Source organism: Eubalaena glacialis, chromosome 17 (assembly GCF_028564815.1).
Source record: "Eubalaena glacialis isolate mEubGla1 chromosome 17, mEubGla1.1.hap2.+ XY, whole genome shotgun sequence".
Taxonomy (NCBI): domain Eukaryota; kingdom Metazoa; phylum Chordata; class Mammalia; order Artiodactyla; family Balaenidae; genus Eubalaena; species Eubalaena glacialis.
In genome coordinates this window covers 53,381,009-53,394,461 of record NC_083732.1, presented here as the reverse complement: position 1 = coordinate 53,394,461, position 13,453 = coordinate 53,381,009, and positions in this window count along the sequence as shown.

The window sequence follows — 13,453 nt, the reverse complement described above, 5'->3', positions numbered from 1 at the left end:
ACAAACGGCCTCTGTTTTTTCTTCTTCTTTTCTTTCTTTTTTTTTTCTTTAATTGAAGTATAGTTGATTTACAATATCTTGTTAGTTTCAGGTGTACTTTTGAAGGAGTTGCAAGGCACCTAACAAGGCTAGTCTTATCTGTTGGTCAGATGGGAAGATCTTGCATTTAAAACAGGAGCAAAGAGAAGGATTCTAACCATCTCAGAGACAAAAGTCTTTCTGCAGTTCAAAGCCCTCTGAACCTGTGGTTTCTCTGATGTGTGTGTTTGTGTACACACATACGTGTGCATGCAAGAGGGGAGAAACAGCACTGGCTCCATACTTTAAGCCACTGACTCTTGCAGATAAGATTATTTTATGTATTCTTATTTTCAAGTCTGGCCTTAAGTGGCAACATAAGCAGAAAGATGCCAAGGAGAGTGGTGGAACAAGGGCTTAATTACAGGGACCTTCGTACAACTAACATGCCAATAATTTGCCTAGCTGAGTGATTCAGCAGTAATCCTGCCAGGTTCCCAAAGAAAACCCATATCTGGGATGACGTAATGTCTCTCCACCCCAATACAGCCGTCTCTCTACACCCACCGTCACAAGTTTACCGTCTCCTCTGGAGAGCCACAATTCCATCTGTGGAATTTTCAGTTGCCATCTGCACGGTGACAAATACGTGTTTTATTATTTAAATGGTATTACAATGTACAACGCTGCTAGTCTAGCCCTTCACGTTTAAAATTTCAATAGAAAAATTAAGACAAAAAATTCTAGCCTCTGGTGAGTTATATATTGGCAAATCATGTCTGCAGAGTGCCTCCAGTACCTCAAATTAGATATTTGATCTATGTAGCCCATGAATATTTATACTTTGAGGCAAAGTGATTGATTTAATTTATCACTGGAAATTGAGGTGACTGTCTAGACTTACTACATGGTAAGCCTTGCAGAGAATATGAAGAGAAAGGGACCCTAGTCCTACCCCTGTCCGATGTATCTTGTGCGGGGCTGGCAGATACTTTTGCTTGCCTACCTCAGATTCATTAGTCTTCCCCATATTTCTGATCAGACAAATAGGGAAGGTGCTCTTATCCTCATGTAAACTAATTTTGGTTTTCCTTGACACACTTGGCTAGGCATATCATTCATTTTATTTCAATTTATTTTGAAGAGAAATGGAAGGAGATCTACTAGGGGCTTGGGGGGAGTTCTGGGAAAAAATTTTTTCTGATAAAAAGAGATCCGAAGAATAAGCTCCTTTTTTTCTGCCTTTGGATGTTGTTGTGATACAAGGAACCCCTGCAGCCATCTTGCAAACATGAGGGTAGGTAGCTGGAAGGATTACAGAGATGACAAAAATCTGGGTCCTTGATGTTGATAAGTTACTGATAAACTAACCTAGAGCTGCCCCTACCTCCAGACTTCTCATTATAGAAAATAATAAATCCTTTGTTATTTAAACTGTTTGGATGGAGGCTTTCTGTATGTAGAAGCTGAAAACATTACTAAGTAAGGCGGTGATTTTCAAGCTTTTTGACCATAAACCAAAGTGAGAAATATGTTTACATGTAATGCACTCTAAAATCTTCTGTTTGACTCTATTTCATTTTCTAAAATTCAGGTCATGACTCACTGAAGTGATTTCAAAACTCACTGGTGGTTCCTGACCCACATTTTGGAGAACATTAAAGTCATAGGGTACATAAGCTACTGTGATATAATGAAAAGCATAATGTGGTAAGTGTCATAAAAGACAAAGTGCTGTCACAGGAGAGAATGATCACTTTGAGTTTGGGGAAACAGGGAAGCTTTCATGGAAGGGCTGGACCTTGAAAAAAATAGCTACATTTGCAGCAAGAGAAGGGAGTTTAAGGAATGACCAGAGGAAAGGCAAGATGGTGGGAAGTCATATAAATGCCAAAACCAGTGGGTAAACCCGGGCAGATGTTGACGTGTGTGGTTTAGAGAGTAGTGAGAAGTGAAGTCTGACTTGGGTTAGGTCACGTGTACCCTTGATGGCAGGCAGATGGGAGGCCATATGAAGGCCTTCGGGAAGGGCTGGGTGTGAGGAAGTCTAAATAGGTGGCAGTTGCAAGTTGGGTTGAGTCTGAGTCATATCAGAAGCTCAAACTGGAACCTGAGGCAAATGAGAAGGGCCTCTGCTCTAGGAGCTCAGCCTCTGCTCCATCACATCTTTCTGCCTGCAGTCACTGCAAACCCATTTTACACAGGGGCGTCCTCTATCTGTGAGCTGCTTTTTAGTGGTGACCAAAGAGTGAACTGGTCTTTCTAAAAATTCTGCCTGGCAGCCCCCAATGTAAACCAACAGTGCTGATGCGGTGCTTCAGCTCAATGAAACCAACAGAGTGAGCAAGAGTGGCCAATCTGCAATTTCAGAAAGGCCAGCAACCCCCACCTTCTCATTGTTCCTCTTGCACCCACCTGCCTGCCTTCTGATGAGTCCACATGTTGTTAGATCCAGCCCTAAAAGGTGGGCTGAGCCTTGCTACTTGGCACCTCTAATGAAAAAAAAAAAATTCAGTGGAGGAGGATTTGGAATTGCTGGTTAAATTGGGTGTTTGTGCTATCTGTGGATTTTCATCACCCATGTCATTCCTCCCCTACGCTCTCCCTGAAAACCAAGACCTGACCCTCATGATAGAAATTAATCAAAACTAATCTGTGACTTCTTTTTTATTATACCTGTAGACATGAGGGATTGGCAAATCAGAGTAGACTTTTACTGGGAACCCAAATACTGGAGAATAGAACCAGATTTTGATCAATCTTAAATGGGGTCAAGTTTACTCTTACCCTCGCCCCTCAAATTAGTGATAGTTTCTTAATATTTAAGACTGAACGATCAGATTTCTGGAGCACTGTTTCTGTCCTGGCAGTTGATACTCTTCGTGGTTTGAGCAGAGGCCCCTACATTTCTGCCCCCCCCCCCCGGCTCCATATGGAAAATTACAACCAATAGTCTACCCTTTGGGAGCACAAAGAAAGTTAATTCCTTGGTTTAAGGTGGGGGACATTGTCGTGATGGAGGCACCAGCTAGCTACATTTGACCCCAAAACATATGAAATCAAGCCATACGTCTGCATGGTTACAACAGTTCTGCCTTGGTATCTTCAAGTGGTTTATTTGGGCTTTTCTTTGTAGAATCTTTCAAACCCTCATGTGTTAGAACTTAAGAATGGAGTTAATACTGTGAACAAAAATAGGTGTGAGGGAAAGAGTAGACAGGAGGGTACCATTCTTCTCAAGATAAAATGGTGGTCAAATGGACACAGTGCCTGCCTTCCTCTGGGGTCCCTGCTGTCCCCTTTCACAAATTCTCCAATGGCACCTTTAACATTCCACTGTTTGTAACTGTTAATGTATCTGCCCCTCGACAGGAATGTGGGATCCTTAAAGACAGGATGGTGACTTACTCATCTCTGTATTCCCAGAACCTAGTACAAAAAAGTGTTTCTTGAATGAATAATTAAGTGAATGAGTGAAACCTTACCAGCCTAACTAACAGCAAAGGTTCTTCTCCTAGGATTTCTTTGACAATAACAGCTCAGAATCAACTCCTCTAGAACCATCTGCTGTTGATTTTCTAACCACACCTCCTAAGGCCTCCTCAGGGTCCAAAGTCTACTGTTCTTGCAGATGTTTTAATTACCTGGTATTTCCTTTTTACATTTTTATTTCCTTCATGGACATTTATTCAAAAACTCTTTCTAATAACTTACTTTAATAACATTTTCCCTAATTTTAAAAGTAACATAAGCCCATTTGTATACAGAAAAGCATAAAGAAGAAAGTATCACACCTGTAAGAGGTACTTGCTGAGGTCCATCCCGTCCACTTTGATGACAGCGATGCCTGTCTCAAGCACTCGAACAGTGGCTCTCATCCTGTTGGAGCCAACACCCTCTTTTTATAACAAGTATTTTTATAACTTCACCTTTATTACACTGAAATGAATTTTATAGATAATATAATATGTACACATCTTTTTAAAAAATTCAATGATCATATTACAAAGTGTTATTGACTGAATGTTTGTATCCCCCCAAAATTCGTATGCTGACATTCTAACCTCCAAAGTGACAGTATTAGGAGGTGGAAGCCTTTGGGAGTTGCTTAGGTCCTAAGGGTGGAGCCCTCATGGATAGGATTAGTGTCCTTATAACAGAGACCCCAGGGAGCTCTCTGTCCCTCTACACCAAGTGAAGATACAAAGAGAAAATGGCCATCCACCCTCATAAGAATCTGATCATGCTGGCACCCTGATCTTGGATTTCCAGCCTCTAGAATTGTGAGAAATAAATTTCTCTTGTTGATAAGCCAACTGCCTAAACTGACTAAAGCACAAAGTAGAATTAAAAGGAAAATAATTTACAATAAAAGAGCAAGTCTGTCAACTGTGCAAATGCTCAGCAGGACTACCCTAGAAGAAATGAATAACAATGTTGTAGGTGCTCGATACCCAGAATCACTGGGAATGTGGCAGCTAGCAGTGCAGGCCCATACAGATCTGTTGTAGTGGGGATGCAGACTCCATGAGTGGTGCTGACATTGCTAATGTGATTTTCCAAAATGGGGAACAAACTCTTGGAAAAGTTCTAAATAAAACAAAGCTCAGTGTTCCCTTGATGTATGCAGTAACTGCTTGCCTGGAAAATATAGTGCATTTTAAAAATGCTTTGGTTTTACAGATAAAAAGAGTTAGGTTTAGCTCCAATATTTTGAACAGTTTCTTCACCTGTGTGAATGTTCAAAATTCATGAAGGTCACAAGAAGGGGTGTTCCATGCATTGTGGGTCGTTAACCATCTCCTGTCTTTACATCTCTAGCTACCAATTCAAGGCCGCTAATGGCCTTGAATCATTGAAACAATAGAAAACGCCCTCCTCCACGTTTCTCCAATGTCCCAGTTGAGAAGGACAGATCCAAGCGAACCCCGGTGCTCCCATCCCCCATCCTGTGATGAAACACCAGGAGAATGCTACTGATGGCCTTTGGCACAAGGTGTTTCTACCTGATAATAAGAAACACAAGGTGTGTAAACGGTACCTTTCTCTGCCTGCGGTTGTTCTATGATGATATGGGGCCTGGGGACCGCTATCATCTCGCTGTCATCCAGAGAGCCAGCCCGAGGAAGAGGCCAATGCGGGGAGCAGGCAGAGGAGAACGGTGGGAAGAAGCAGGGTACCTGGTGACTTAAAATGAGCCACTGAATCAGCCAACCCCAGAACTGCCCCCTTTCCTTTCCTCTTGATGGGTTAAATAATTGCACAAGCCGCTGGGGTTCGGGTTTTCTGTTTTACAACCAAAAGCATCTTCCTGATAAAAGCACTCATATTCTCACAGGAGACCCCCTTTCTGAGCTTCTTGCAGAGAAGTGGCCTCCTTTCCTGGTTCTACCTTGAAGTGAGGTGTTTAAGGAAGTTTCTAGGTTCACATTCCAGCCTTGCTTTTACAAGCTGTGTAAATATTGGCAAGTCCCTTAATCTTTTGATGTCTCATTTCCTCACCTGTAAAATGGGAACAATAATAGTTTTCTAATTCTAGGGATGTTGTAATGATTAAGCTAAATGAGTTAGTATAAGGAAAGCACTTGGAACAGTGCCTAGCCCATCACTCGTGCTGAATCAGTGGTAGCTAGGATTACAGAGTCTCTTTCAGCTTTTTGGTTAGATTTCTTTTGGCCGCAGATGACAGAAATGCCATTCAAACTAAATTAAGCAAGACAAGGAAAGTCACTGGCAGCTGAGGGCACCGAGGTGGGTTACAGGATCAGGAAGAGCTGCCGGGATCAAGGCCTTGGGGATCGGATGTGGTCCTTCTAGACAAACAGTTCATATCCTTGACCGCCCGTAAGAATCATCCAGAGGGCTTTTTAGAGTCCAAAGGCCCAGGCTGCATCCCTGACCAATCAAATAAAAATTCCAGTTTTTAAAGCTCCCCAGGCAAGTCCAACGTGCAGCCCCGGCTGAGAACTCCTGCCAGATCTCAGTTCATCGGCCTCTGGTCTTCGCTGTTCTCTGTTTGTTTCATTCTACAGAAATCTATTCCACGGCTTCCATGTCTGTCCTCCCATAACAATCTCAACAGAAAAAAAATTTTAAATAACAAAGTTCTTTCTCCCAGCATCCACATAGCAATGGATCTGTCCTGCTTGGGTATCCTTATCCTTTTTATTCCAATCACTGTTGCTAAGGGCTGGGGTACAAACCCACCCCTGTGGTCAGGAATCTTGATTGACAACTTACCAGAAACACTTGGCCTGGAGACAGAGCAAGTCCCTCAAAGATCTAAAAGGACTGAGCAGGAAAAGTCTGTACACATCATCTGATTAAATAAGACTAGTTACACTTCATCTTTTATTTTTTTTCTTGGTGTAATTTATTATCAGTGTGATTTGCTTCAGCCATTTTTTCATAACCAATAAGATTTGGGCTTGATGGGGTCTTGTCTTGAAGTCTTTTAACCACTGCAAGTGAGGAGATTATTGCTTGGCTGGTCTGTCCCTTGGTCTGTCTCCCGGCTGCCTGGATGGATTTGCAGTTCTTCATTCCCTGGAGCCGCTTATTCACTGATTCCTTGTCACACCCACAGATGACTGATCTCGTAAGTTTCCCTCTTGATTTCACTCTGGGATCATTTTCTAACAATACTGTCACTCTTGGTACTGACTACACAGTATTTCATTTCAAACTGAAACCCAAGTTTCCATTTCCTCGAACTTTTGACCTCTCATCTCCTTTTCTTTTTCTTTTTTACATAAATTTATTTATTTATTTATGATTTTTGGCTGCGTTGGGTCTTAGTTGCTGCACGCGGGCTTTCTCTAGTTGTGGTGAGCGGGGGCCACTCTTCATTTGCGGTGCACGGGCTTCTCGTTGCGGTGGCTTCTCTTGTTGAGGAGCACGGGCTCTAGGCGCGCGGACTTCAGTAGTTCTGGCACACGGGCTCTGTAGTTGTGGCTCGCAGGCTCTAGAGCGCAGGCTCAGTAGTTGTGGCGCACGGGCTCCGTTGCTCCGTGGCATGTGGGAGCTTCCCGGACCAGGGCTCGAACCCATGTCCCCTGCATTGGCAGGCAGATTCTTAACCACTGTGCCACCAGGGAAGTCCCTCTCATCTCCTTTACTTGCTTATCTTCAGGTTGGAGGAGCTCTTTTAGGAATGCATTTTTTTTTTTAAACCAAAAGATGATTGGAATTACGCATGGTATTAAAATCCTAGAGTATGCTCATCCACATGTGGTGAATAGCACTCACCAGATTCCCTTTTTTAAACTGGACACTATCGAGAACAATAAAACACATTCCCAACCTTCCAGAAAGTAAAGAATTTTTAAGCCAGCTGGAGCAAAGTGTATCTGAGGAGACAAACCACAGTAAATACCTGTGTGTAATTAACAGAATAAGCAGCATAATCAAAGAGCTGCTCCCCTGCATATCTGCATCCCCAAGGACCTCATTCTCTGGGGTTTATTTCTGGGGCTCTGTCATTGCATGTTTTCTGAATTCAGCTTCCTTTAGGTTTCACAAGTTTCTGGTGACACACTGAGCAGCTAATTTTGATCTCAGAGTTTCCCAACCCACTGAAGCCATTGCGGCAACATGACAGATGAATGATGGGGGGAAACGGCTGCAAGGTGGATGCTGGGGGAGGGATGGACAGAGGGCCCTTGTCATTGTGTGTGCTGCCTCTGGGGGCTTTTATTACAAAGGAAGTCTCCATCTCTTGGTTATTAAGTAGATGCCTCACAGGCCTCTTCCTGTTTTGCTCACACTTTGCATAGTTTCAGTTGAAGTGAAAAGGGCCCCCAAAGGGGCTTTGCTCCACCACTAGATGGAGGAATACCTTCTCCCGTGCAGCCCTGGAGACAAGGGCCAGGAAAAGGATCTCCTGCCACCCAACCCAACCTTTGTCAGCCCCCCTCGTCCCTCCCCCACGCCGGGCAGGAAGCCACCTGCCGCAGCGACGGTCACTGCTGAGGTCACCCTCAACGTGTGCTTTGCATTTTGAGATCTGATTCCAGCGTGAAGCCGCAGCATCCTCTTTGGTGTTCTTTGAAAGTTCTGTGTTTTTCCAGCTGTTCCACAAACCTTTGTTGGCCAGGGCGGCCTTGCACATAGCTTTCCAAAATTACTGTCAGCATTCTTTCCACCCACAGGATCCGCAATGACCCTCCACCTTTGTGAATGCAAATCCTTCCCCTTTCTTACTGAGTTTGTCTCACTTCCTCCTCCCAAAAAAAGCTGCCTGCGTCACTCTGGCCCGTGAGCGGCGCTGGAAACGGGTCACCAGGCACAGCCAGGAATAGTTTCCTCTATTCTTGAATTTCATATAAATAGAATCACACAGTGTGTCCTTTTTGTGTGTGGCTTCTTTTGGTCAGCGCTTCGTCTGTGAGATTCACCCATGTTAAGCCCTTCTTATTCCCTTGTATGACCACAATTTGTCAGTTCCCTTATTGAGGGACATTCAGGTTACTTCCAGTTCTGACTATTGTGAATCAGGCTGCTGTGAACATTCTTGTACAAGGCGTTTTCTGGATGTATGTACTCATTTCTCTGGTGTATATACTGCGGGGTCAAATCACTGGTCCTTGTAAGTGTATCCTTAGCTTTATCAGAAATGGCCAGTTTTCCAACATGGTTGTTTTAATATATGTTTAATCATCACAACAACCTTAAGTTGCAGTTGAGCCCCTACTATGTGATAAGTCAGTTTGCAGTTGAGCCCCTACTATGTGCTAAGCACTGATCTAGGTGCTGGGATAGAGCAGTGAATAGACAGACAAGGTCCCTGTCGTTGAGACACATTCTCGTGGGGGGGGGGGGACAGGCAATAAAACCTAAATAAACAGAGAAGATCATTTCAGATGCTGACATAGGCTATGAAGAATAGAGTGTGTAATGGGATGGAGCTCTATGGAGGAGGGCGCTGCTTTGCGCAGAGCTCCTGGGAGGTGTCTTTTTTTTTAGCAGCATGTGAATTTATTTATTTATTTATTTATTTTATTAAAAACAATTTTTTTTACTTCCCCTCCTGCCTCCTGGGATCTCACCTTGGTGAACCAGTTAATGAGCCAAGATGGAATTTGGCCACCAGAATTATCAAAGTAATACATGAAAACTAGAGAGGAAAAAAAAGGACAATTCAGAAGGAAGAAAAAAATACAGCAACAAACCCTGCAAACACTCCAGATTTATATTCAGGCCCAGAAATTAAGGAGGGAGGTAACACAGAATTCAAGTGTACAGCATGTGAGTTTAATGAGGATGTTTTTATTTTTTTTAATTAATTAATTTATTTATTTTTGGCTGCCTTGGGTCTTCGTTGCTGCACGCGGGCTTTCTCTAGTTGCGGCGAGTGGGGGCTACTCTTCGGTACTGCGCGCGGGCTTCTCATAGCAGTGGCTTCTCTTGTTGCGGAGCACGGGCTCTAGGTGCGCGGGCTCCAGTAGTTGTGGTACGTGGTCTCAGTAGTTGTGGTGCACGGGCTTAGTTGCTCCACAACATGTGGGATCTTCCCGGACCAGGGCTCGAACACGTGTCCCCTGCACTGGCAGGCGGATTCTTAACCACTGCGCCACCAGGGAAGTCCCCCGGGAGGTGTCTTTGAGAAGCTGAATCTGAGTCACCACCTGAAAGCTGGGGAGGACGTGGCCATGCAGGGCATGGGGAAGAGTGTGAGAAGCAGAGGGACAGCAAGTGCAGCTGCCCTGGGGCAGGAAAAAGCGTGGTGTGTTTGGGGAGAGACGGGGGTCTGTGAGGCTGGCACACAGTCATTCATTCATTCATTCAACAGGGAAATAGAGACTGAGCTTCTGCTATTCTAGGCTCTGGGGATCCAGCAGGGGACAAAATAGACCAGCAGCCTGCTGTCACAGAGCAAGAAGGAAAGAGCAGGTAGGAGGATTTGGAGGAGGAAGCAGAGGCAGGTTAAGTAGGATCGTGTAGACCATAGACAGGAGCTTGGGTTTTATCCTGGAGCAGTGGGAAAACACAGAAGGGTTTTAAGCAGAGATGTGAAAATGGTCTGATTTACGGGGATGGAGCAAGGATGCAGTAAGGGAGACTCATTAGAAGGCCAGGTAGTGATCTGGGCCGGAGACTCTGGGTTGGGACTACAGCTGTGGCCGTGGAAACAGTGAACACGACCAGCATTCAGGAGATATTTGGGAGCTTGAGCCAATAGGACTTAATGGAAGATTGGTTACGGGGTGAGCAGCAAGAGGAATGCAATTCAGATTCCAGGGCCTTAGCAGCTGGGTGGGTGGAGGGTACCATGCACTGAGGTCAGGAGGACGGGGGTGATGAAGGAATTCGGTGAGGAAAAGCAGGTTCCATTTTGCTACGTTTGAGATGCAAAGGAACCTTCAAGTGTGAATGTTCAAGAGGCAGGAGTTCTAGGGAGAGAGCCAGCCCGAAGATCTGACTTTGAGAATCACCAGTAGGTAGACGGCTTTTAAATTGTCACACGGTAGGACAGTCAGTCTTACTTCAGGGTCTGCCTCCTTCACGCTTCACATTAATGCCTAAGGCTTCTCAGCTCTGCCGCTTAGATGCCACGTGACCTCAGGTGAGTTACTTAACTCCCTGGTGCCTCAATTTCCTCGATGATAAAGTGGGGATTACCATAGTTAAACACCCTGCATAGGGCAGTGTGAGTATGAACTAGATTAATACAATTACAGTGCTTGGAACAATGCTTGGCATACTGTGGTATTAGCTGTGAGTCACCCTGGCTCTGAAGAGGGTAGGTCTGTCTCAGGAAGGAGCTCTTTTACACTTGTTCCAATAACCAGTCCCAGGGTGTGGAGGAACCGTAAACGTCCCCCTCGGGTGGGTGGACCTGGCACTTTGGGATCAGGTCAGTAACTGGGTAAGAACAGGACTGCGGGCAGAGGGCACCGTGGCCCCGGCTAGGAGCGAACCCAGCCCGGGATGGCTTTAACCCCGAAGCGTACACAGGACCCCTGCCTAATGCCTTCTATTCTGCTCTTGTTGGCATTTACTGTTTAACCAAGCATGGTATCATAAGAAATATATTTGGTCTTTGTCCCCAGTTCCTGGTACAAAGATCTTAAAACCCTTGGAATTTCCTGAGCCACAGGAGTGTCTTTTGTTATCATAAGGAGCCCCTTTGGAGTACAACAGAGTTCATGCAGATGAGGTGACTTAGAGTGGGACCCTATGCAGCCTCAGGATGGGGCTGGTCACCAGAAAGACCAAGAGGTTACAAGGTTGGAATTCAGCCCCACCCACTGACCTCTGGGGAGGAGAAGTGGAGGTGGTAGCTGCAGATTAGGCTCTATAAAAAACTCCTGAACAATATTTTTGATGAGCTTCTGGGTCGGTGAATACATCCAAGTGCTGGGAGGATGGCGCACCCCAGTTCTATGGGGTCAGAAGCCCCTGTGCTCTGGACCCTTCCAGACCTCACCTTATATACCTCTTCATCTGGCTGTTTATCTGTATCCTTTATAATAAACTGGTAAGCATTAGTGAATGTTTCTCGGAGTTCTGTGAGCTGCTCTACCAAATTACTCAAATCCAAGGACGGGGTTGTGGGAACCTCTGATTTACAGCCATTTGGTCAGGAGCACAGGTGACAACCTGGATTTATAATTGGCATCTGAAGTGGGGGGTGGTCTTGTGGGACTGAGCCCTTAACCTGTGGGATCTGATGCGATCTCCAGAGTTGAGGTGAATTGTAGGACACCAGTCAGTATCCGCTGAGAACTGGAGACTTGGTTGATAGTGTTGGAAAACACACATCAGACCATGACTCAGAATCCCTTCAGTTAGCTCCTAGGCTATGAAAACTGAATCTGAAGGCAAGAAAAGGGAAAGATCTAGTAAATGTTGAAGGTAACATATGCACATGGGGCACACAGGGTCCCTTGTCCCCTATTTTGGTAATGGCATCCCCTCCGTTCTTTGGAGTCACTGCCCCTATCCCCACCCCGTGTCATTCACAGACCCATGCCCATGTCCTTAGTGTTTGCCCAAAGAGTGGATGCATGATCTGAGCTGCACCAATCAGAAATTTCCCTTCGCTTTTACAGATATTGAGAGAAGACCCTTTCTTTCCACGGGGGTTGCTAATCTGTGATGCCATAAGAAAGGAATTGTTTGTATCCATACCTCCCTTTACCCATAGGCCATGGGGAGAATAAAGCCAAAGGAGAGAAGTAAATAGGTAAATAAGAGAGCTCTGGTGGCTTTGTTCTGCCTGAGCCCACCCCTCCTGCTCTGCTCAGTGATAGATGTCAATACATCCCGTCTGTTTGCTCAGGCTGGTCGGGGTTGGGGTCCCTCACAACCTTACAGGTTAACTGGTTCATGGTAAGTTTGACTTGAGTAGTGCGAATTTTCACAGCCTTAGCTGAGATTCTCCTGAAAGTAATTCAGTGTTATCATTCAGTTTCATGAATGATGAACCTAGCAGGTTAAGAGTTCCAGCCCAAGAGCTCACGGCATTTAATGACCATCAGAGCTTATGTGGTCTATTTTTACTTCATCACCCTCCATATAGACTGACCAATCTGCCCATGTGGCCTCTGAAATCCTTGGGGACCCCCTAAAAGAAAGGAGCCCCAAGCTCATGCGGTCAGAATGTTTGGAGACAAGGGGACACTAAATTGGGCTGTGCTTTGCTTGGGGACCTAGGACGTCTCTAGACAAGGAGACTGGGGCAAAGGAGTCAAGTGACTCTGAATTGAAATCACACTGGACTGGATCAAAGTGACCCTTTGGTCTTGAGTTTCTCTAATTCTGGCCCCAGTAAAAGGGTCTGGTTGAATCAGGAGTTCCTGAAAGTTTTAGTGGATTTCTGGAATCTCATGGATTCCAATCTTCATAGAGAGAGTAAATCACTAGGTGATAGTTGCTTCATTGTATGTGTGTGTGTGTGTGTGTGTGTGTGTGTGTGTATGTGTATATGTGTATGGATGTATATGTATGTATATATACACCCCGGCTCCAGACTCACACACTTCTCCAGAAAAGAATTAGAAAGATGCTGAAAAGCCCCCACTCCCAGAATTCCTTAAAACTTCCTTGGGAATCATCTCCTGGACTTGGCCTCCTTTCCCCCTGTGACATTTTTCATCTCAAAGCTCTAAATTCTTTTCACAGCAGCTAAGTAGGTGAAAGCCCTTCAAGAACAGACTTCTATTGTCTTGCTTTCCTTTGGGAAGTGAGATGGGAAGGTGACTTGAGGAGCTGGGGAGGGGAGGACATTTTCCCGGCACCTCAAATCGGGCAGGCCCAGGTTGAAAAAGCTCCAGAAAATGCAGCACTTGAAAATGTAGCCAGGCGATTGGAGACCCAGGAGGCCCAGAATGAGAAGCAAATGTGGGTGTGCGGTGTTATTCTTGTCTTCGCTAGGCCAAGCACTCCTCCTCGCTGTGCTTGCTGCCTGAAGCAGATCTTTTTTAAAGGGTAA